Source organism: Amblyomma maculatum, chromosome 7 (assembly GCF_055883805.1).
Source record: "Amblyomma maculatum isolate TAMU_Amacu chromosome 7, ASM5588380v1, whole genome shotgun sequence".
Lineage (NCBI taxonomy): Eukaryota > Metazoa > Arthropoda > Arachnida > Ixodida > Ixodidae > Amblyomma > Amblyomma maculatum.
Window position 1 is genome coordinate 138,396,129 of NC_139350.1, and position 26,216 is coordinate 138,422,344.

Below are 26,216 nucleotides of genomic sequence, written 5' to 3' on the forward strand. Positions count from 1 at the left end.
TAAGACAAGATATGAATGTATCGCCTACTGCGCATGTATGATGTTGGGGGTTTTCATCGGTATAATAAGGCTCTGAGGCTCGAAATAAACTGTTGTGAGTCAGCGCTCGTGTGTCCTATGTGTCTTCATTGTGTCCTCGTCCTTCTCTGCGCTGTATTTTTCCATCATGAATAACCAACAAGCCCAGACTGCTACGGTATTTAACTTCATTTCTACTACATTGGGCCCCTTTGTACGTGTTCCTCGTGTGCCCTCATCAACTGCTGCCTTCATCGCAAGCGCGGTCTGCAAAGCCCAGTCACTTTCATTCTGCATTAGAAACAAGATTCTACCACAGGATGTGCGCGCCTTGTTTGGAGGATTCCTACCTTCCGCTAACCACGGAAACCGGATCTGCAGAATCTAGAGGTCTGAATGGCTACGCTTAGCTCGTCTCCACAGGAGACTTCTTGCCGTGCAACTCAGCACCGCGGGGGACCCGTCCACCACTGGGAGGCACCTTAGTGAGTTTTCTGTCCTGATCGACCAAGCCACTGAGCACATTTGGCAGCTTGAACTCAGGCAGCTTCGTCGAGCGCTCCCTGAGAAGCGCTCAGTGTCACATGGTTCTGTCCATGTCCCTGAAGAACTCAGCTTGCCTCAAGATGTACAGAAGGTGCTCGCACTGGGACCCAAGTTCGCAGTCGAAGAGAGAAGGACAGCCCCAGAGCTCGTCACCCTTGTTCGACAAGTGTCTCGGCGTGCCTCCGATTATAGATTATAGAAGCTGAAATGATAGATCGGTTGGGTGGGTCCTGCGTAGCCAAGCCTTCTATCGCTCTTACTCGTAAGGAGTTGATATACTTAAGACAAGATATGAATGTATCGCCCACTGCGCATGTATGATGTTGGGGGTTTTGATCTGTATAATAAGGCTCTGAGGCTCGAAATAAACTGTTGCAAGTCAGCGCTCGTGTGTCCTATGTGTCTTCATTGTGTCCTCGTCCTTCTCTGCGCTGTATTTTTCCATCATGAGTAACCAACACGCCCAGACTGCTACGGTATTGAACTCCAAAACCAAAGGCCAAATCATGTAAAACTATGTCAAACCGAGCGTTAACCAAGCTAACGCTCTTCTAACTCTCTTCAAAAATTGGACAGCAAAAGCGACTGTCACATAATGCTTACGTATTCTAAGCGCCTAAGGAGACAAGTGCCACCGGTATAGCTTTTTGCACCGATACTGCTGCAGTCGACACCTTACGCCGTTTAGAGTAAAAAAAAATTGCAGTCCCCTGCTAACAGAACTTAATTTACCTATTCAGTATCTGTGATTTTTAAGTTCAACTGTACAATTAAAGAAAATGTTTAGTCCATCATAACTTGTGTCCAAGTCACGCGATGAGCAGCTCTCTTGCAGACGTTGCAATTTTTCCTGAAAAGATTAGTATGAACCTTCGGCACAACTCTTCTCTCTGCGAGAACCATTCATTCATTCATGAATAAGTTTTATGGGCGCGGGTGGGTCTGGAAAATCAACGGGAAGCAAAAGTTCTTGTCAGCACATGATGTCGGCAACGCTTCATAGAGGTGGGGGGGGGGGGCAGGATACAGTAAAAGTTAGGTACTTTTACCATACGATGTACCGTGTTACTATTTGCACTGCCCGAGTGCCAGCAGCCATCCCGCCGGCAGCGTGCCCGCTGTGATCGGTCCCGGCGTGGCGGGCATGCACTTAGCTGGCTAGGGGTCGTGCGCCCGCATAGAGCCTTCTATAGCTGGCTAAATAAAGCATTGACTTTATAGCTGGCAGGCACCTAGCGCGATCTGATGCCCTCTGGGCGAGCTGCCATGCGACAGTACCAAATGTGCACTTGCGCAACGGCGCCAGGCGGACTCATGGTAGTCCGGTAACGCAAACGGTAACACGGTACACGGCTTGCTAAAGGCCTGTAGAGCCTAGTTTATACTAGTAGGAATCATCCTGCGGTAATGTAACGTTGACGACATCGCTGCGTCCTAGCTCCTCGCAATGGCGCTAACAAGCTTTCTGAAGCAAAAGCTTCACTACGCCGTTATCAGGCCAGGTCAACCTGGTCATCCGCTTGACCTTCAACGAGCCAGAGGTCAGAGTGCGGCTATATAGCTTAACCATGGCACCACCTATGATGTGTCCCGCCGGGTTGTTCATGTGGTTAAGGTGCTCGACTGCTGAGCCCAAGGATGCGAGATCGGATCCTGGGTGTGGCGGCCGCTTTCGATAGAAGCGAAAAGCAAGGCCTCGTGTGCTATGCGATGACAGAACCCCAAGTGGTTAAAATTTTTGGAGTTCTCCACTACGACGTCACTGATAGCCTGAGGCGATTTGGGGCGTTAGGCCTTTCAAACCTAAAACCTAAACCTAACGTGTACCATCGCTTGACCTTCAACCTTTGTCTGAAGATACAGCATCACGTGTTCCCTCTTGCAGTTGACGGTGTCCTGGATACAATAGCATCGCGAATCTAATCACTGCAAAATCACGTCCACCCATGTCTAAATCTAAAGCTTACCAAAGCAAAACCAAGCAAAACGGCGCTTTCGCTTCGTTTGTCGTACTCCACTTGCTCCATTCTATTCTAAATTTCTTTCTCTGCGTCATCTTGCGCCAAAGCGCGATATTGTTCCTAAACTGCTCCAAACTGACAGCCTCGATTATCCGCCATCAAATTTATCAGACTTTGGTTTCTTCATTTTTTTGTTGTAGATTGTGTCATTTGTTGCCCAAAAATGTGATTCAAGGTGATTCCATTAGGCACAGCAGGGCGGTGGCTTGGTTTGGTTTGTGTGGTTTAACGTCCCAAAGCAACTTAGCCTATGAGAGATGCCACAGGGTAGGGCTCCGGAAATTTTGAACACCTGGGATTCTTTAACGTACACTGACATCGCACAGTACATGGGTGCCTTGCTCGATGCCTCATCATAAACAATCCTCTGATGTGACGAACTATAATATGGATGCTAAACAGGAAGCGAAATGGTATGACACTACCATGAATGCTACACAAACTAAAGTGTCTTCACAATTTTGATATGAAATCCCGTGCATGTTTTCTCTGACACCGTTTTTTGTTTCAGTTTGTGTTGTGGCGATGGCAATAGGGACGAACTTTTCGTCTGAACGACGTGTTTTACATAAAAGCGGTTGACTTTAGAAACATGCTCTAAGTTATAATTCGAGTGCGCAACAAGTCTAGTTTTATAGCTCCGAAGGTGTTCCAGAATTACTTTATTACTGCTCCCTGAACTGATCCAAACTTCTTGAGCATGCTTCCACCCCTGACGTGAGTTAGATTACATTGCAGAGACTGTAAAGCACGCACCTGTCCCGTGCCGCCTCTTGCTATCCTGTCGCCCCGCGCATCCGCTGCATCCGCCTGAGGGTCACTGAATTCGGACTGACGTCATGATTCACAGTCGGCTCCGATTAATTACTGTTTTGCGGAACGGGAAATATAGCTCCCGACCCTATCGCGCCGCGGAACATGAAACAAGTCTGCTTGCGAAAAAAAATAAACAACGACTTCAGCGGTAAGCGGCGCGGTGATAACATCCTGCTTTGCTCGTTTTCCCGCTATAGTGTGAGCGTCCCTGTGTGGCGACGCTGCTGTCCACGGTCAGAGACTTTCGTTCACCTCTAAAGAGATTTAGTATTTTACCCGGGGGATCCGGCTTTGATTCTGGTAGAGTTTAGATGGAGGCAAAAAGTAGGGCGGGGCGCCCGTGTGCTGTGTGATTATCAGTCAAACAGGCGGCTTAAATTACTGGGGGCATGGATGAGCGTCGACTGGGTGGCAGGACGTGTGACATCTGAGACCACGCAACGGACCGTCATTTATGTGGGCTGGAGGGTCACGTGATATGGCTGAGAGCTATGGCGGTAGGCTGTATACACAAGCTGCTTTAATGTTAAATAATTTGAAAACGCACTCTTGGGACGTGACGTTCAGGTCACGCTTGTTCAGTAACCGCCGAGGTTCTCTCCAGAAACGCTTGCAACGGACGCTGGCAAGCAGTCTGCTGATGCTGGTCAGTGGTATATGTTCGAACAAGAGCATGTAGGACGGCGGTGGTCAAAACTTTTAGCAGGGCCACCATCTCCTAGAGCCGAGTACTGCTTGAAGACAGCTATAAGTATAATGCCCGACCGCAATAGCCATCTTGACAATTTTCCATCCCTCTAGCCATGTCTACATCTCGACGAATTTTGGCCTATGTCCCACCTTCTTCGTTGGCAAGACTTTTCAGTTTGTTGTACTCACGCGCATCTTGCCTAACATATGGAGGACAATCTCTTCTATCTCCGTGAAATAGTTGGTTTCTGCCAGTCTCGTTAACGCCAGGATGTCATGCTCCGTTTCAAGCATGACATTGTTGTCCATAATGGCAGCATGAATACACAAGCCATGCTTGGACTCTACTTACATGGCGCATTTCTAACTTGGCCTATGCCGCCAGGTATGCTGGCCTCAGCCACAATTCTTCGGTCATGAATACATACTTCTACATCAGACGCTTCCTCTTATCTCGTACCGCTACCCTCTTATTTGGGTCTGAGCACTTCCCCTCCAACACCCTGGGAAGTTTCGGTACTCCCCAAGACTCTGTTCTTTCTCCTATCCTCTTTAACTTTTCTATGTTACCTATACATTCACTGCCTTCACTTCGTTCCATCGCCTCCCTCAATGTTTCTCTTTATGCCGATGACATTGCTCACTGGATAACCGGTGGCTGTGATGGTCACATCGAAGACATCTTACAGACAGGTAGAACACGCTGCCGCTAAGAGCATACACTGCACCGCGAAAACATGTGAACTCCTGCTTTTTCCCTCACACCGCTGCGCCGCTAAAACATGTGAACTCCTGCTTTTTCCCTCACACCGCCATTATTGACACTCCCTTCTATAACTGTTCACGTTAATGATCAAGCCATTTAACGTGTCCTTCAGATTCTAGAACTTTGTCTTTTCATTCAAGCCAACCGATTGAACACTCATACTCTTCAAACACTTCTTACTGCTGTCGATTACACCCTCCGCCTCATAGAAAGCGGAGGTTGTGATCGACATGGAGGCTTCATTAATCGGAACTCCGTCTTGTGCAGGCCTTGGTACTTAGCAAAATGCGTACAAACTACCCGACTACCGTACATTTACCTCTCCTGTGCAGAAACAGATGCTGCGGACGTCCCTCTCCACGGGTTCACAAATACGCCATTGGTATTCCTTATGCTTTCAACTGAATCCAAGCACACTATCGCCTGCACTATTCGTCAACAACTATACATTTGTCCTTTACCTAAGACAATGCACTTTCTTCACCACCCACAACGACATCAAAAACTACGGGTGGAAGCCCTTCAAAGACCACTTTTTATTGCCAGGGACGTGGTCTATGTCCACGTGGCGGAATATTTCTCTAGCCATTCCTATCCCCTTTCAGCTGTCTACTCGAACGGTCTGCTAAAACTACTTCCAGCCTCCTCTGCAGAGGAGGCGGAAGAGGCAGTCCTCGCTTTTGCTCTGACCATTCCCGATAATACCACTATAGTTAGTGATTCTGAACTAGCCATTCCCAATTTTGGCGCGGGTCGAATATCCTGTCTAGCTCTATCTCTCCTTCCAGACCACCCTCATACCTAACCCACTCTATCACGCTTCTTTGGAACCCCGCACAGGCAGGTTTTGGTAACGAGGTGACTCACGCCTACGCCCGAGGTTTCACTGTCCGGCCGAATGCAACGGAGTCCACCTTACACCACGTGGTTCCGCTTACTGCGTGGGACCGCTTCCTCTCCTTTCATGACATATCTTACCATTACCGCCTCGGTCGCCTTGAATATCCCCTGGCACAGAGCACAACCTCTCGTTATCGCGAGAATTTCAGGCGCCAACTTGAGACCTCAACGTTTCCCACTCCTGCCCTCGGCCACCTCATTCACCCCGCTATCTATCCCTCTTCAGTTTGTTATTTTGTCAGGCCAGGGGCAACCTTGACAATATTATGTGGGGCTTTGCTCACCACCCACACCAAAACTACTCAACATTCAATTTAACGGAGCAGTAGGAGGGTGTCCTGCGAAGCCCATCGCCCGATATAAAGGACGAGATCCTGAATTAGGCTCAGAAGGTAGTGTAGGTCTGCCCAGCGTAGAACCTCCCTCCTTCCCTCCATCCCGGCCCTTTCCTGTATGGGATAAATAAGGTCGTTACTCTCACTTACGTAGGGCTTTTCGGTTGAAACTTGTTCAATTAAATTTTCCACGCACAGCTGACTGAAAGCTCATTTTAACTATATTTTTCTGCATGCGTTAGTGACCAAGTATTTTGAATGTTTGAACAAAGTGTTTGATGCAGTGAACCATTGGATCCTTCTTGAAAAATGTTTCAACAATTCTCTTTGTAATTTTTCAGTAGCTGGTTAGCTGGATACCTACAAGGCAGACAAGTTCGCATGATCAAATGACGAAAAACGTATCGCCCCTTTAGTGTAACATCTAAATCCCCAGGGTTCCAACCTGGAACTTCCGCTATTAAATCTTTTCATAAATGGTCCCCCACAGATGTCGCAACATGATGAAATGGGGACGACCGTAGGCATGACGGCAGAATAGTACCCAGTAAGACTAAGGCTTACTAAAGAAAATTTTTTTGGACTATCTTGCGCCCACAAATGCATTGTACAACTGGGCGGCGGAGACTGCGACAACCGTGCTTGGTGATTGCCGAACTGTAGCTCTCGGCAGCACTCAGCTTGAATCCGGCAAACGCACATTGAGATTGTTGATAGCCAAGCTCGACCAGGCGCCGACTGGCATTAATAGCCAGCCCCGGGCTACCGGCGCATGCATGGCATATGTGCGTGGCACCTTTTCTTTCTCTCGTTTAGTCTTTCTTTCCTTCTTTTGCGTTACCTATATATTCTCCAGCTGAGAATAAACGGGTGGTGATTCGCAGGGCGACGCTGTCTGTTGTAGTTTTTTCCTGACGCTGTGGCAGTTTGGCTGCACGCGTATCAGAGAAACACGGGTCAAAAGCAACTAGTAGAATCTGGAACAAAGTGGAAGCAGTTGAGCGAAGCAGAATTTATTCGAGGTAAACCCCGGCGTAGCTTGCGCTCCAAAGAAAGTGCTAAAGCCGCGTTCCGGCGCACTGAGCGCAAATTATGAGTACAAAGTCTTGAGGAATACTTTCTCAGCTACACGCAGTGATAGGACCGCATACCAGAGGCTGTTGGCAGCATCTAATAAAGATTACAATAGTTTGCGGCAATATTCCACATAATCTACTCCACAACTTCCTGCTGCTTAATCCATGAGGATGTGCAACATGTGCACTTTTCTTCAATAATCAAGTTGAATGTGAATGCAGATGAGGCTCATGTGATATTTTTTTACGAGCTACACTTACCTCTTTCGCTCTCAAAAATCATGCCATTCTGAAGCTGCCCACTAATCGTGACTTAGGTGCCCACTTACATCTTGGGTGGCGCTTTTCGACTTATGTTCTGACGGTGAAGAGCGGAAGTCTGCGCGTGCTTGGAAGGGCGATACATGGAATCAGGATCCTATGTAGTATTGGCTGCCATGTTGGCATGTACAGGAGTCTTGTCCTGGTGATTCCTGAGTATGCTTCTGTTGTATAAAGTTCGATCAGCCCCGCCCTTTCCCGAACCCTCCAAAACACACAGATAATTTTTGTGAGGAATCCCATGGGTCATGCAGTCTGCTTATCTTTTCTCCAAGATGATTATAGCTAGGGTTGTGCTGAGTGATCAGGGACTAACTGGCCTGGAGATCTTATACCAGCTGCCAGACCGACTATTCCTCTTCAAGTGTTAATATATTCACGTTAACTGCATGCATCTAGAATCTGTTACGAAGCTTCTGGTGCGTGGACAGTCTACGTAACAAAATCGTGCGATTGACGTGTCACCGTTTGAACCAAATCATCATCATCATCATCATAAGCCTGACTATACCCACTGCAGGGCGAAGGCCTCTCCCATATTTCTCCACTTAACCCGGTTCTGTGCTAGCTGCATCCACTTGACCCCTGCGAACTTCTTAATCTCATCCGCTCACCTAACTTTCTGCCGCCCCCTGCTACGCTTTCCTTCCCTTGGAATCCAGTTTGTTACATTAAGCGACCATCGGTTATCATCTCTTCGCACTACATGTCCTGCCCATGTCCATTTCTTCATCTTAATTTCCACTAGAATGTCGGCAACTTGAGTTATTTCTCTGACCCACTCTGCACGCTTCCTATCTCTTAATGTTACCCCTACCATTTTTCGTTCCATAGCCCTCTGGGTTGTCCTCAACTTAAGTAAAACTCTCTTGGTTAGCCTCCACGTTTCAGCGCCATAGGTGAGTACAGGTATAAGATGCAACTGTTATATACTTTCCTCGTTAGCGATACCGGTAAGCTGCTAGACATAATCTGCGAGTGCTTGCCAAATGCGCTCCATCCCAGTCTTATTCTTGTTATTTCCTTTTCATGGTCCGGATCTGCAGTTACTACCTGTCCTAAGTAGACATATTTGCCTACTACTTCCAGTACTTCGCTACCTAATTTAAACTGCTGTTCCTTCCCGAGGCTGTTGAACATTACCTTAGTCTTCTGCATATTGATTTTCAAACCTACCTTTCTACTTTTCCTGCCTAGGTCATCAATCATTATTTGCAGTTCATCCCCGCAATTACTTAGCAAGGCAATGTCATCAGCAAATCGCCGATTACTGAGGTATTCTCCATCTACCCTTATCCCTAACTGCTCCATTCCAAGTCTCTGAATACTTCCTCTAAGCAAGCTGTGAATAGTACTGGGCAGATTGTGTCTCCTTGCCTAACACCTTTCTTTATGGGAATTTTGTGACTTTCTTTATGCAGAACTTTGGTTGCTGTGCAGCCACTGTATATATCTTCCAGTACTTTCACGTACGGCTCGTCTACCCCCTGATTTCGCAATGCCTATATCACCGCCGAGGTTTCAACTGAGTCAAATGCTTTTTCGTAATCAATGAATGCTATGTATAAGGGCTGGTTATATTCCGAGCATTTTTCTATCACCTGATTGATGGTATGGATATGATCGATAGTAGAGTACCGTTTTCGAAACCCTGCTTGATCCTTTGCTTGATTGAAGTCTAAGGTTGTCCTGATTCTATTAGCGATTACCTTAGTAAATACCTTATACGTAACAGACAGTAAGCTGATTGGTCTGTAATTTTTAAGGTCCGTAGAGTCCCCTTTCTTGTGAATGAGGATAATGTTTGCATTCTTCCATGGTTCCGGTACCGTCGATGACACCAGGCACTGCGTATACAAGGTGGCCAGTTTTTCTTACATGATATCCCCCCCGTCCTTCAGCAAATCCGTAGTTATCTGATCCTCTCCAGCTGATTTCCCCCTTTTCTTAATTTCTAATGCTTTCTTGACCTCGTCCTTCGTCACTGGTGGAACGTCTGAATGTTTTTCCCTACCGCCAATCTCATTACGGTCCTGACTACTTTATCTACTGTAGAGATTTGTATAGAACTCCTCGGCTACTTTGACTATCTTATCCATATTCGTGATGACGTTGCCCGCCTTGTCCCTTATCGCATACATCTGGTTTTTGCCTATGCCCAATTTCTTCTTTACCGCTTTAAGGCTTCCCCCGTTCTTTACAGCATGCTCAATTTTCTCCATGTCATACTTCCTTATATCGGCCACCTTGCGCTTATTGATTAGCTTTGATATCTCGGCCAATTCGATCTGGTCTGTTGGATTGGGAGCTTTCATTCTCTAGCGTTTCTAAATCAAATCTTTCGTCTCCTTAGACAGCTTACCGGTATCCTCTCTAACTGTCCTACCGCCTACTTCTACCGCGCACTCAGTAATGATATCTCTGAAACTATTGTTCCTTTTTTCTAGGGTAATGTTGCCATCCTCGGTTAGAGCTGAATACCTATTCTGTAGCGAGATCCTGAACTCTTCTGCCCTCCCCCTCACCGCTAATTCGTTGATGGGTTTCTTTCTTACTAATCTGTTGCGTTCCTTTTTCAGATTTAGGCCTTCTTCTTCTTCTTCAGGATTCTTTAGATTTAGGATTTGAACCAACTCCTGTTGTACCAGAGACCCGTATGTATTACGTAATGATACTGCGTGGTGTTAAATATTCAAGAAGAAACATGGTCTGCTTCCTAGGAGTGTAACACATTATGACTTTAACTGTTTCTATCATTAATTCTATACCTGATTGCTTCAATGGTTTAATCTCTGTTTCTTAACATTGTCTTTGTTCTTTTTGTGTGTACCTCTGCGAAAGCCCGATGGATAGTGGGAACCTCGCTGGAAATTTAAAAAGGAAAGATAAATAATGGAAACAAAGGAAGAAAGAAGGAATGAAAGAGAAGAAAAGTAGGCTCATGGAGTGCCATAAACAGAGCAATCTTGTTGAGGAGCAATTCGAAAGCCTTGTAGTACTTTACGACATCGAACTGCAGATGCATCAGCCTTTCTCACGAGCTCAAACGCCCAGAAATGTTACACCAAATCAATCTGAAGAGCGCCGAAAACAACAACAACGACCATTCTGCGGTGCGAGAAAAAATACGGTGACATTACGGTACTTGGGGCTTCTGTTTGTTTGCTCTAAATGGATGTTGAACGATCGATCGCAGACATGATTTTCGAGAACCATGTTTCTCTTCAAGCAATAGGAAACTTGAAATCAGGTATCAATACTATTTTAGATAGAACTGATCAGCATAGCACGCTGCAATTGCCGCCCTCAAACTCGGGTAGAGAGTTCGTAATTTTGAGTAAACAGCGCGTGAGCCCTGACCCGTTGCCGCGCCTTTTTGCTGTTCAAATTATTAATTTATTTCAGTTGGGAAGCAGCGCTTTCAGCGTGGTGGGAGAGGGGCGCTCTACTAATTTCCACTGCATGGCGTGAGGTGGCTATGAGGCCGCAAAAGTTCACTTAGCGACCATGCTGTTCATGAGTTGCTTGCTGCTTCCTATTGCAGTCAGAAATACGGCTACAGCACAAGAATACGTTATGACACTTTTCCAAATGTATTTCATTTTGCTCCTATAATCTAACTGCTTCTGATTCTCTTGTTTTGGAATCAGACCACTGCCTGCAAGTCAATGTTCACCTACCAGGACAGTATACAGCTTTACCTCCTGTGGTTTGAGTACACACGAGCGTAGTGGAGCCCTTAGCCTGTTTGTCGTGTCACAGTCAATATATTACGCAGTATTACCATTTCGTGCAGTTCTGGTGTATATGTGTTTTCTTTGGTGACGTGCACTTAAGACATATACTCGACGCAAATGGCACAAATAATTTGTATCAAATTTACTTTCTTGCTTTTGGCTAGTTGGATGGTGGAGATGATGGTTAATTATTAGGTTCACTCATTAGCGAGTCAACGTTTCGAACCTTGCTGCCCCAGGTATAGACGAATCGCGTGCACGTTGGTGCAAATTCGCTCACCAAGTCGCTCCACCATTCTGAATGTGACACCGACTGTATGGCAGCCAGCAATAAAGTATGTTGTGCCGATCGACGCGCCGTAACTCATACCCTAGCGAGAAGAGCAAATACTTTTCAGACGCTTTCGTAGGGCGTTTTCACGCCACCTGCATGAGCTTACAGGGATCAGGTTGCACGCTCTGCCGAAGCTTCGCATGGCGTGTGTCGGGCTGCATCGAGAGCGCCAGGGCAAGGGCGTTATCTGTCACACACGTATCTATAATGCTGATGAATATGCTCGGTCGTTTATCGTGAACCAAGCGGCTAACAACAGCATTTCGGAGGCGCGCTGTAGAACAATTGCAGCGCCACTTAGGCAGTGCAGGTTGCTTACAGCATTCCATCCAGCGCTTTCTTGTTCGGATTTTACAGAAGCCTACAGGAACAACTCATTTTATCCTAATTTGTTTTTCTCCCTGAACAACTCGCAGATGCTTATTGATTAAGGCAATGCTGACGAACGGCAGCCACACCAGAAAATTATGTGAAGATATTGAAAAGAGAGGGGAGGGGGGCACTGAAATTCTGACTTTAAGGCTATGACGCGCAACGATGATCTGTGGTTCCCCTTGGGAATCCTGGCTCACGTGCATACACTTCTCTGCTCTCTTAATTACTAATTTAATTAAAAATGTCTATCTTATCACATGCATTATTAATAGCTAATACAGTCGCAACCTACCACTTTATACGAAACACCATCTGACATGAACACAAATCCCCGCTTTAACCAAGCAGCATACTAACAGCCCTGCGTGGCTTAGGGGTCGCGTGTCCCAACTCAGATCCAAGGGTCCTTGGCTCTATTGTCACCTTCTGTCAACTTCGGCCGCATCGGGCCCCGGTCATGACACCTTCGAACTACCTGCCACAGGCACGCTCCTGATTGTTTGACACACCACGAAAGGCTGCACCGCGGACACCGGATTTCTCACAGAACGACGCACTTAACGCAGTTCCATTACAGTGCATACGTCGATGTGATATAGCAAATCTGGCTTTGAAATACGGTGTAGAGAATGCCCTCAGATTAATTTCTACCTCTTTTCAATGGAAGCTGAAGCACTACTCGCTAAAATTGAGTTCTCTTCGGTGTTTAGTATTTTTATTTGTCCGCTGAACACGACTGTCATGTTTAAAAATGGCGTAGAACAGGACACTCCGGCCGGGTACTGCTACCTGGTCGTCGCTAGGCTTATATTGTTTCGCATCGACGCCACGGCCGAGGACACCTGGGGACTGAGCAGCGATTTAGTAAATGGCCTACTCACAGAACGGCCTTACTGTCAATCCCCTTTTTTAACAATGAAATGGAGATATCAATAATTAAGGCGCCGCTTTAGCAGAGGAGCTAATGTATACGCTCTAAGAAGAAAAGGACTAAAATGGGTAGGGAGGTTAGTACGTTTGGGGAACAAATGGTTTGCCACAACAATTGTTCCTTTTGGGAACCAACAGCAAGGAGACCAGCACTTCTCCAAAGGACAAACTGTAGGGAGGAGGAAGAGTTGCTCCTTGCAGATGCTCCCCAAAAGACTAACAGCTGACCCTTGAAAATGATCTTAAGGAAAGCCCATATTACTCCCCTAAGGACTAACAGTTGATCCTCGAAAATAATAATACAGAGAGCACATGTTACTCTCTGAAGGACTAACAGTTGATCTTCGAAAATGATCATAAGGAGAGCAGATGTTACTATCTTAAGGAATAACTGTTAGTGCATAGAACTGATCCCTGGGAGTGCAAATATTACTCCCTCTAGTATAACTGTATATCCTCAGAAATGACCTTGGGAGGGTAATATTACTACCTCAAGATTGATTGTTGACCCATATGAACGAATTTCAAAGGAGTAACTATTAAACCAACTCTTTATCCACTCTCGCCTGTTTCAGACATGTTAGCTCCGATCGACTATGCTTCGATCACAGCTGCATGAATGTGTGTAAGAATGTAAAACCAGACAGTTAAACTGCAATTTGTAAACTTTTTATTTATTTCAATTAGCATCTTTGCCCCGTCGAAAATGTTGACGTGATTGGGACTAAACATCAATAAAAAAAAGAAAGGGATGAACATATATCCCATTGTTAGTTGTGAAGCCAAATGATGCTGAAAATGCAGAAATTACACGATGAAATACTAACAGCACAAAAACATATTACAACCCAAAGTAGCCAACTATTTGATGCCAGAAGCACAGGACAAGGTGGAATTAGAAAAATAAACAAACATCAATGAAGCTGAGGATATAGCCTACAGTCCGCATCCTCAATAAAAGCAAAAACGGAAGCAGATATGAAGTTGCGTACAACTCGTAACGTTATTGTCAGTAAGCCAAAGTAAACAATTTAGCCTGCAAGACATGGGCCTCAAATTATTTGTTGAGAATCAACCGTTGTTGCACAGTACACATAGCTTGGTTTTGAAGTCCTTGAGATCGTCGGGAAGCACCAATGTACTAGGCAGGCAATTCTATTACAATGCTGTTTATGCTATAAATGAATAGAAAATGCAGTTCGAAAATGAGGCATTCCCACAATGCAAAAGTTATCGATACGTGATGCGACATGTATCAGTGGCGTGATACGGGATTTTTTCAAGGATGGATTATTGCGATAAATTTCAAAGGAAAGTGATAAACGGGAGATGTTCCAGCGTCGCGACAAAGGTGATAGTGAACCCTGTGTCTTTCACGAATATTACGATATACGACCATAGTCTCCGAGAATATAGCGTTATTACCGCAGTCTTTGCGCCATGCGCACAAGTTGTGATGGCTGAAGGCCGCTGCACAGAAACACAAGTGAAAATATCCGTGTTCTCTATTCTAGAAGCTCGTGCCTACATCATTGCGCGAACAAACGCCAAAAGAATGCTTTATGTAGCCAAGTCGTTAATGCTACGAATGCACGCCAGCCACTTCACAGTTACATGCTTCGCACATGTATGAGCGTCCGCTTGAAGCAATGCACGGCTCATGCGCTTGATAACGCAAAACGTGGCCATAGAAAGTTCTAAGTATAGTAAACATGCAGTATACCTACCGCAATCAAGTACGCATGATTCGAGGTGGAAGTCGCTGCATCTATATGACGCTCCGAGCCTCGAGGTCGTGTCTCTAACGCGCAAAACAAAAAGATGTGGCGACAAAAACAAGCGAACCTTCGAGAAGCTGCGGCGGCAACTTCTTCGCAAGCAAGGCAGCAGGGCTGTCCCAACGTTGAATATAGTCTCGACGCGGGGCATGTGACTATTGCGACCGACAGCAAGTCGACTGTAGCATTGCATGCCCGCTCATGCTGCGGTTGCTGCGTCGGTGGAAAAGGCCTTGCCAGATGGGCAAAATCGGCCATTTTCGCCTCTGAACAGGTTTTTCTCCCCTCCTCTTTGTCAGATTTCGTCTTTCTTACGCCTCGTCTATTTGTAGCACTGTCAAACGCAGGGATGCGCACTATAATCGGTAACTGGGCTCGTACGCACCTCTCGCCACAGGGCACATTTATAGGCACTTGTGCTCCCCCCCCCCCCCCCCCCCCTATTCAAGGGGTGAGGGGCGGGACGGTGCACAATTACCTATGTTGGCGTGCAACATCGTGAGTAAGCCTGGGCTCCCGGCTTTTCTCGTACCGCAAACTAGAGATTCTGATGGCCGTGTTTTGTCTGGGGATCTTGATTGCGGCTTACGCGTGGTGAATGTGTATGCTCCATGTCTGGGCTGTGACCAGGGTGCATTTTTTTCGTCTTTGGATGCACACCTGGTTGGTCCTTCCAAAGTTGTTTTGTTGGGGATTTTAATTGCGTACTTGATGTTACGGACCGAGTGTCTACTCGCGGTACCCCACGGAGGCGGGACCGCCATGGGGGGCAAGAGCTTGGTGCAATAGTGAGTGAGCTAGAACTTGATGATGCATGGCGCTCGCTCCGCTCAGGACAGTCAGGCATGACTTGGTCTCGGCGGCGCGTGCAGAGCCGCAACGATAGGTTCTACGTTTCTCAGTCACTAGTGCCCAGCATGCAATCCATGTGGACATTTTCCACAGCCCTTAGGGATCATAAATTATTTATTATCGGCTTCGCTCACGGTTCGGTACCTCCTCGCGGCAATGGACCGTGGAGTCTCAACCCGCGATTATTACTAGATAAGGAGGTAGCGGATGATATTAAGTCTATTTTAAGCTCCGATTTGAATTATTCTCTCGATGGTGCTGGTTGGGATAGAGTGAAGGCTAGTGTCCGCGATTGCTGCCGGTCCTGAGGAATGCGGAGGGCACGTGAGGAGCGCGATGAGATTACAATAATCTCTGATGCGATCCTCCTGGCTTCCGCGCCTCTCTCCGGGGGACCGGGGGTGACCACTGCACTGCAGTCACTTCGAAAAGAATATCGCGCTCTCCTCCAGCGCAGATGGAATCGCTTGAGGGCCACATTGCGCGCTGAAAAGTGGGAAAGAAAGACGTGGTGCAATAGGAATCTGCTCCGACGCCACTTAGCACGCACAGAGTCCATCCTTTCTGCTGTAACTAACCCCGATACAGGTTTCATTAAAAAATACACCTGAGGGCATTTTGAAATTGAAAAGGCAGTTTTATGTTAATTTCTACACAGCTCCTCCTTCATCAACGACCTCTTTTCCTTTTGAGAAGCCGTCTAAAATGGTAGATGCCCCAGGTGGTACTTTAGAGGCAGAGGAAATTTTAGCAGCCATTAAGGCTTCCAATCGGAATCGTAGTCCAGGGACGGACGGCCTCCCCGTTGAGTTTTATGTCAAATTTTTGAGGCAACTGGGGGGTTCGTTTACCTCATTAGTGAATAGGCTCCTTAGTGAAGGGGCTTTGTCAGATACTCAAAGGAAGGGGCTGATCACTCTCCTGTGTAAGGACGAGCCGAGATGCACTGACCTGAGAGCCTGGCGTCCCATCACGCTCCTGAACTGCGACTAGAAGCTCATCGCGAGATGCCTGTTCAGACGATTAACTTTGTTCCTTAGCGATCTATTAGGTCCGTATCAGGCTCGTGTTCCAGACCGCTCCACCCAGCTCAATGGGTTCGTCCTTAGAGATCTTTTTCTTTGGGCGCAGGCGCGTAATGTGTCAAGCATTCTTTGTTCTTTCGACCAGGAAAATGCATTTCACATTATTAGTCATGCCTACTTGTTCAGAGTGTTAGAGGAGGCTGGCCTCCATTCTGATTTTCAGAGGATGGTGAGAGTCTTGTACTCAAGGCCTACCTCTGCGGTAACAGTTCAAGGTATGGTTTCGCAGGCTTTCGATGTAGGCCATGGAGTTTGACAGGGATGTCCCCTATCAGCTGCTCTCTATGTGCTTGCAATCGAACCTCTCCTCCAGAGACTAGTAAAAGACTCCCAGATAGGCAGGTTCCCGTTACCGCCAGGCTTTCCGCCTGTCTCCATGTTTGCCTATGCAGACGACCTGACTATCGTCGTTCCGAATGAAGCATCTGTGTGCTCTGTCGGGAACGTCATAGAAGGGTACTGCAGGGCTACTGGGGCTAGGCTGAATAAATCCAAGAGTGCCACCCTGTATATCAGGCAAGCACCATCCAGTCTAAACCCCTCTCATGGCCTTCCTGTGAGGGATGAAATTCGCATACTAGGATTTCACTTCCGTTCCGACGGGTTATCAGAGACCAACTGGCCTCTTGCTAAAGAGAAGCTTGAGAAGAGAGTTGGAGAATATTGGATGTTGGCGTGTCCTCTCACGGCCCGGGCTACTGTCGTTCGTTCAATTCTGTTCTCGTTCCTGAAGTATGTTGCCTGCATAACACCTCTGCCGGCACGTACAAAGCTGCAGCTCGAGAGAATGCTCTTCCGTTTCCTGTGGATCGGAATGATAGATCAAATCGGGAAGCCTGTGGTGAAACAGCCTCGGGACAAGGGAGGCCTTGGCATCCCCGACCTGGGCATAGTAACCGCAGCGCTACACGTCAGATGGACCCAGACAGCCCTGAATTCAGACATGTCCCTGACTCGAAGCTTGACCTCGTTCTTCCTAAGCACCCGCCTTCGTCTTTTTTCGTACTGTGTTCCCCGTTTTGGTTCCCTTCGTCCTTCTATGCACAAGCAGCTAACTGCTTGGAGCGACTCACAGGCCTCCAGGCCGACATGGATATTCTGGCAGTACCGTTAAAAGATCTAGCCAATCGTTTGATACCGAAACTCCCCCCTAGGTATATCCAAACACATCTGTCTTATATGCGTCCAAGCTGGAATCTGATACTAGCAAACTTTTTGGATGCAAGCAGAGCAACGTTCATGTATCGCTTTGCAGACGGACGGCTCCCCATCCGCAGCAGAGCGTTCACACGAGCGAGCTTGCATTCGTCTTCTCGTTCCTCCTTCCATTAGTCTGTTTCGAGCCAGGACTAAACATTAATCCTCTAAATTTCCATACGGCCCGCTTCTCGCCGCAGTTGCTCCTTTCTCGGAGTAACGGCTCTATTTGAGGAGCAAAGGGGTCGTTACTTCCTCCTTCAGCCAGTTTTTTGTTTCTTAGAGTCTATACAAGACGATCGGATGAGTCGCGACACACCAGCGGCTGCTGCTACACATGCTGTGAAGAGAACCTTGCTTGTATCGCAGTTGTCAATCCACCCAGCATCTCGGTATGGGTTAGCGATTCAAATAATGGTTAATATTTGACATTCATATGCCCGCGGGGTTATTATATAAATATCCAAACATTTTGACGCCCTTTTTTTGAAGCAAGCGCATAGGATCCACGTACGACTTGCCGGAGACGAGGCCGACGCGGCATTGGGGGGCATGCGCCTTCGGACGATGCTTGAGCACCCGGTCGCCGCTCGAGGCGCCCGGAATTCCTGCCACGGCGTTATAAATGACTATTGTAAATGCAGCTTCGTTCTGCCGAGCACCGCATCATTCATTTCCTTTACTGTGCCTAATTGGTAATATTTGCCGTAGCCGAGAACGGCAGCGAACTGTGTAACAGCAGCGACCCGCCACTCGCGTTTCAAGTACGATAACCTCGGTTAAGCGTAACGTTGGTGAACCCAGCCGTGCAGCAAAAGTATTAGCCTAATCAGTTGCAAGAACAATGACTGAGTGACACTGGACTTCTGTTGAGCTGATTTAATTGGAATTCCAAGTGACCGCAATCACTGACAAGGTTCGATGATCGTCATTTGCACGAAAATCATCAGTGCACGAAGCAGCTTATTTCAAAGTTGCGCTGATTTAATTGGAATTCCAAGTGACCGCAATCACTGACAAGGCTCGATGATCGCCATCGGCACGAAAATCATCAGTGCACGACACAGCTTATTTCAAAGTTGCGCTGATTTAATTGGAATTCCAAGTGACCGCAATAACTGACAAGGTTCGATGATCGCCATCGGCACGAAAATGATCAGTGCACGACACAGCTTATTTCAAAGTTGCGCTGATTTAAATGGCATTCCAAGTGACCGCAATCACTGACAAGGTTCGATGATCGTCATTGGCACGAAAATCATCAGTGCACGAAACAGCTTATTTCAAAGTTGCGCTGATTTAATTGGAATTCCAAGTGACCGCAATCACTGACAAGGCTCGATGATCGCCATCGGCACGAAAATCATCACTGCACGACACAGTTTATTTCAAAGTTGCGCTGATTTAATTGGAATTCCAAGTGACCGCAATAACTGACAAGGTTCGATGATCGCCATCGGCACGAAAATGATCAGTGCACGACACAGCTTATTTCAAAGTTGCGCTGATTTAAATGGCATTCCAAGTGACCGCAATCACTGACAAGGTTCGATGATCGCCATCGGCACGAAGATAATCAGTGCACGACACAGCTGATATCAAGCGCAAGAATTATTTTTTTACGCTGAACGTTTTTCTTCTGGGAAGCTATGAAGCACATAGTCGCCTGGACCACCAATGTTCGCAAAACCGAAAGTCGTATTGAGCCAGTCACTATTCGCGTCACGCACTCACGCAGAACGTTTGTGTTTCAATGGCACGAGAAAATACTTTTAGAACATTAGGCATCTATTTTACAATTATTTTACAAGCAAAAGAGGCGCACTAGTCGAATGGCGCCGAAGCGCGCGGCGCGCTACTCCGCAATACCTGCATGTCTGCTGGTCGACCTCATGGAACCTTTGAGCACGCGGAATTTTTACACAGAACGACCGAACTGAAAACAATGTCACCAGCTGAACATTGGGCTGATCCGTCGATCACCAAAGGGCGTGCAAATCGCGCGGCAGGCCGGCCGGCATTCCCAGATTGACGTCACATCCGCCTGCTCCCCAGTTTCGGCTTCCCGCCCTCGCCGCTCCCGGCAAGGAAGAGGGCGTGCCCGCGGCACATTTTTGACAAGCGATTTTGACTTTTCGTACCGATGGAATTCAGCAAAATTCACACGAGGGATTAATAAAGACCCTTCTTTCCAACCACTGAATATCATTGAATTTGAAAAGCGTTTAAGCTTCCCTTTAACGGGTGCTCACTTTGCATAACACATGAATGTGTCTTGCATGCGCCTCTACCGAAATGCGCTCCACATGTAAGCTTTCATACCGCGTCTTTGGATTGAGCAGAAAGGCGTCATGGTCCACAGGGGCAGGTAGTCGGGAGAAGCTATATACAGTCTGTGTAAAAAAAAAAATTAAATGCGATCCATGTGATTGATGCGCAGGAGAATATGCTAACAAGTGGGCTCCGATTTCGTGTACGTTTCGCGTTGACTAAATGCGTTCTTTTACACCTTTGCCAATTTAATTTTCGTGTTATCATTTTTGAATGGACATCAGATGGTGCTTATTTACAGCGAAGTATCACGGGCATGTCTCTGGAAAGTTGGCAGGTTAAATGGCCGCGCACTGATGGGTTAGCGAGTTTTGAGGCGTCAAGAGACATGACATGACGAGTGAGGGAGAGTGAGGAGCGAATCAAACTTGCAAGGAACATTGGATTTCGAGTCAGACAGGCTACCCTAGACTACCCTATAGGTCTCTCATATAGTATGGTAGCTTACGAATCCATGTTAATTAGTTTGTGTGCATTAATACAGGTACAGATTAAGGAATTAGTTATTAGGCGAGTATCAATATGCATGCACGCGAACGAAAATCCGGAAAAAAATTAGTCGCGACATGCTCTTAAAAGAAACTGAATCAAAGTGCCCTCCAGTTTGTTTCACATAAGCTTTGTTGTGGTTATAACACATATATGAGTAATAGTAATCCATTCAAAGTGTGGCTATGATGTGCGGGATTTAAGTTTTTTAAAACCGCACATAGGCTTATGAGAGATGGCCAGGTGGAGGCCACCAGAAGAATTTCTACAGAGGGTGAATGTCACACAGCCGACGAGCGTTTCAGGACATCTCTCAGTCGAAATTTAACCCCGCAGTCTGCGTTTGATCCGGCGTATTTGGACTCAGCAGTCGAACGCCATAGAAACCAGTTACATGAAGGCGCTTGCGATGGCGCTTGGTGTGTGGTACGCAGTCATTTCGAAGATAAACATGGTTAAACGACGAATGGAAACCTTCAGATATTGGCATAACTCGTCAGCTAAGGCAACAGGGGACTACTAGACTAATAATCTGCTGATTAAACAATCCCGATGGAATCTTTTTTTGCTGATTTTGTTGAAACAAAAGTAATGGTCTTATCCAGCACGCTGGTTTCCCCCGGTACCAGAGAAGGATACCAAAATAATCATTATCGCACGAGCGTTGCCATTGTGCGTACTGATAAGCCTTAGCTGCAGCAAATAGGTGGTATGAAATAAATCTTTCAATCTTATAAATTCAATCAAGCAGTCGATCATTCAATCAATCATAGTGTGACGATGAGGAAACGTCAGCCATTATGTCTTATAAAGGCATTCCCAGAAATGTTGGACATGTTCTGGGAAAGAGTTCATGAAAGTATTTTCAGACGTATGCATAAAAATTCAGGATAACAGTCAATAGAGGTCTCTGGGTTCTTGCTATTGTTCTTCAAGCACGCACCCCATCAGTTTTATAAGGCAGTCTGTCTTTATTTTTGCGAGCGTATGGGACAACCTTCAGAAGCCAAATTTTGCTACGTGTCGGGAGTTGAGACCATTTCAACAATAATTGTACAATACTATCTTACAATTGTCCACATTTGCTTTCCAGTTGTTTAAAAACATACCAAATCGGTTTTTGTTGGAAAGTCATAATTACTTATTGCGGGTGCAGGAATTTATTTAGTTATTTATTTCACCCCTCGGATTCCTTGGTAGGGGTACGTATTACAATTACTCCAGAACCTAATGTTTTGTATGCAACGAAAGATCAGACCACTTACATAAATGTGTTCATGAAACGTGTGTCACAGAATTCCTGAGTTAGCTCACAACATTTTCGAGAAAACAGCCAATTGGTTTTCTACGGCAGATTTACCTATATTCGCTGGGAGAGCAGGAAAAAATTCCAAAGCAGTTTTTTGCCAAGCATTCGAAGCTTAGGCTATTCCCATCAACACGTGCATGCAGTGTATTTACAATATATTTGTAGTGGCTTTACAACAAGTGGTGCCCCAGAATCCTGGACCTGGGCGGATCAGGAGAAACAATGGCAATTTAAAGCCTGTCCTGTCTACATCTGTGTTGTCCCCGTCTCTTTTTTGCGCTATGTCTTCAAGAAACTGCTACCAACTAGCCCAAACCAAACATCTGTTGCATCAAATTTAAAGCCGTTTTGGTTTGTGTATTACTAAATCGGCGACGGGCTGCTTTTGGGAACGGCTGGTACACAAATCACACTGGTTCCTCCTGCCAGCTGAGTACGCGCTTTCGCAAGTCCAGTAAATTTAGTTCGTCCACAACAGCTGCACTGGTTTTGGTGTGAAACCTTGTCAAGCTGTCAAGCATGGGTCACAAGCAGCATTGATTGAAATAGACACATGTGCTGCTTTCGTTGACTGCACGCGGATGAAGCTAGCATGGATCATATCCAGGTGCACGCGTCAATAAAGTAAGTTCGTGTTGTTTCTGTTCGTTCGTTGTGATTACCACCGCATGCACACTGTGGGGTTTGCTATTTTAGCTGTGCTAACGTGAAATCGTTCCGACTTTTTCATCATAACCTGAGCGTGCCAGAAGACTCAACGATTTAATTTTTTTTATACGCGAATATCCAAGAGAATTCAAAGATTAAATGATGCAATAATTTGGGGGCCAAAGTTTTCACGAATGAATAAAACTACCGCTCTAAATCTCAATGCCACATGATAGGTGATCCAAGGCTAACAAAAAAGCGCGAATTCCAAACTCAAGAAAGCATTTATCTTAATGCATTTATATTCATAATTCCAAAACCTATGAACATCAATACATCACGCATCGTCTTCCAAGCTATTTAGTCACTGAATAGCATAAACCTATGTTGCATCCTTAAAAATAGTGTTCAGCGGCCTTTTTGAGCTGAGCATCCTCTTTGAGAATATGTCGGTGAAGGTTGACTATCGGCGGCTGCATATGGTTCCCAGCGTATGCCCTAAGAATAACATTTACTGAACTTTTCTAGGCTCCTTTATTTGTCTCCTGACACCACGGAAATAGCACTTGGGAGCTACTATGCGTTACGCCTGTACTGTGGCACCTCCGGTTGTCTGACAGCGCCCAAGAAAAGCACAACATGCCTGTGAAAAAGTGCCTGCTGTGACTGAACAGCTAGAGCGCTTAAGTTTTCGTGTTAACACTAGGAACCATTCTGTGAGTTTTATTTTTTGTAGATCGCAAAATGCAAAACCAACAACAACCAAAACGATATATTTAAGGACAAAATAATAATAAACACTCTTCAATATCAAGAACAACGCACTATACACGCAAGCAGGTTGGTCTAAGACAGGTGTAGCTTGTACGACGTGCCTATACCAACACACGCAAAAAAAAAAGAAAAAAGGAAGTGAAATACTGATACCAATGAAACAGGGAGTAAAGAAAAACGTGTGCGGCCTTAAGCATGGCTAGAACCTTTCGAGAGGAGCGAAGGCTTTGTTAAACATGGTTGTGTGTGGGTTAGCGAGGTTTCACATGGTTTGACGGTTTTAATTAAAGGGACACTCAAGGGCTTCGTCTTGAGAGTAGACGCAATAGCCCCTGTGACCCCGCTAATTCATCTCGCGATTTTTTATACTTTTATTTGCGTTAGTTTTGGGGCAAGCAAGGCGCAAAATCTGTCTCAATTTGCTGTGACACATATGCCAAAATAATAAATGGCGCACAGCATCTGCAGGGGGTTCAAAATTGGCCTGGAGGCTTCGGTTTACAGCCGAGCGACTAGTACCTGCAACCGGTTCTTCCATAATTCTGCGAAGCACCGCGCAGCTTCTATGCTTATATCGGGTGAACGGCGAGTCTCGCGGTTAGGCGCACATGTCGAGCGAGTGAGTCACGCGGTTAGGCGCATGTTTTCATGGTCACTGGTGAGGAACGATATGCATGCGAGAAGTGGATCTTAAACTTCAAAAATACCAGGAAGTGGCGAAGAACGTGATAACTTTGGATTATTCTGCTCAAAGCAATAAAAAAAAAATTCAATACTAAATATGACATTGATGAAAATGTTTCAGGTGTTAGTTCCCACAAAAGTTGTTTAATAATTCTTGCAATGTGTTTTTTGAAGTCGCCTAAAAGAGTTCTTTCGGAGACCTATTAAAAATGTCCAGCACATATACACAGCGTCTGGCAATGCCATATCTTGTGGTCGAGCGCGGAACTACATAATCAGAGTGTTTCCTAAGTCCCCTTGTGGCGATATTTTCAAGTTCGTACGAGAAATTCCAGAAATGTTTGGCAGCGACAGTTTCTATGAATAAGGATTGAAAATATTGTCGGTACAGTTCGGGATGATATTTGCAGACTTTATTATTGGAATATTGTAGACAACATTTTTAGGAATGATCTTTGATAGTGCTTTCGACCCTGCTCGCCGAACGATCTAAACAGAAGCCAAAGACAATAATGCCGTACCTCAACACGCTACTACCAAAAATCAATTGTCTTTACTGACAGGGATACAAAACTCTTGGCAATAAGCAACAACCAAGCCACTGATATCAGTTCTGAACTGACAAACGATGACTATGCCAAGATAGGTCACTACAGAAAAATACCCGAATATATTTAATGCCTTCTATGTATGGATTAGGAGCACATTTATATGAATCACGTTCTGGTTCAGATGAGTAAAAGGGCATGTCAGTTGCAGTATTTGTGAGTGGCGATCAAAAAAAGGTATTTTTCTTGGCATTTACATAAAGTTCATTGTTTGTAAACCAATGCATTGAATTCTTCGTGTTATTTTCCAACAACTCAGTAGCTATTTTTAAGAAGGATGTTTGCCAGTAGCACAGTGTGGTTAGAATTATGAAACACTGAATATTTGTTAGTTGTAAAATTGAAGACATTAACAAGAATATTAAACAGTTTAGGCGATAAGATTGGCCCCTGAAGAACACCCACACTCGGTGACAGCATAGAATTAAAAACTCATTTTCTTATCTGTATGAACTACTTTACTACATAGTTTTCGACAATGTTGTAAAAAGCGTCAAGAAATACAAAAAAAAATGCAGTTTGCTCAACAAGATTTCATGGTTCAGGTGTCAAACGCTTTTGATACCTCTAAAAAAAAACGCAAACGCTAAAAGATTCTGATGGAAAGCCGTAAACAGGTCGTTGAAAATTCCTCAATCAGCGCAACTGTACAAAGCCCAGAAACGAAGCCAAACTAGCCATCAGTCAAAACCAAAATTTTGTTTGTTTAAGAAAACCATAGCGTAAAAAGTAATTCTTCTAATACTGAGCAAGTACTTGAGAAGCAGAAATTGGTCTGTAGTTTTCATTCCTATCTTTTTTCTCTGGCTTATGTAAAGGTAAAATAACTGCAGTTTTTACGCAATCCCGGATTCCACCACCTTGCACGAAGCCATTCAGTATATGAAGGGTAATATCTGACAGAGCATTGAAATTCTTTCGGTCGATGTGTGTATTCTATCATATCGGAGGGATTGTCCGGTCGAAAGCTGAAAGCAATTCCGTACAGTTGATACATTGAAATTCCCGGCAGATACGCTGACGCGGATATAGACTGCGTTAACGTGAACCGAGGGTTTAAGGAAGGACATGCCTTTGAGACGCTATGTGAAGTGACTGTTGAAGGCATCTGCCACAGCCGCGGGAGGTTGTGAAAAAGAGTCGAAAAACGACCGTTTACTGCAATACACTCCTTCAAGATAATTTTCCATGATGATGTTTGCCAGTATTATCTAACGTCTGTTGGAAGTTATTAGAAAAGTGACGCCATTTGGCGTCATGCAGGAGGGCCATAACTTTGTTCTTTGCCGACTTGTATTCCAATCACAGTGCTTGGTTTCTCGGACTTTTTCTGCAGCGTTTTCCCGATATATCTCGATACGAGATCGCAGTAAACATTTCTGTGCTCATATAGTTGTGACCCCTTGTGATCTGTTCTGTAACCAACCGAGTGCAAAGTAGTTCTAGTTTCGTAGTCGCATACATTACCTTTCATACACTTTGCCCCGCGAATGCTCATTTGTGCTCCGCCGGGGTGAAGCAGTGGTTACGGCGCTCGACTACTGTTGCCAAGGATGCGGGATCGAATCCTGGCTTCGGCGGCCGCTTTTCGCTGGA